The following is a 273-nucleotide window of genomic DNA, read 5'->3' on the forward strand; positions in this document are numbered from 1 at the left end:
AGCACCTAATATTAGAATTAATCTCTACATCCAAATCATTTAATCAATTGAATCCAACAAAGTAACTTTCACCTAATTCACCTCCACGCGCCACTACTTCTAACAAACTTTTAGAGGGTGACAAAACGGGTTGAACCCGCTAAAAAAGACGGGTCGGGTTAGAATTTGAAAGCCGTCAAATTAAAAAAATCCACCAAACTCGCACCGCCAAATTTGTGAGTTTTGGCTGGGCAGAGCGGGTTGGCCCGTCGGCCAAAGATTTTTATTTTCCTT

The sequence above is a fragment of the Arachis ipaensis genome, chromosome B04, assembly GCF_000816755.2.
Source record: "Arachis ipaensis cultivar K30076 chromosome B04, Araip1.1, whole genome shotgun sequence".
NCBI lineage: Eukaryota > Viridiplantae > Streptophyta > Magnoliopsida > Fabales > Fabaceae > Arachis > Arachis ipaensis.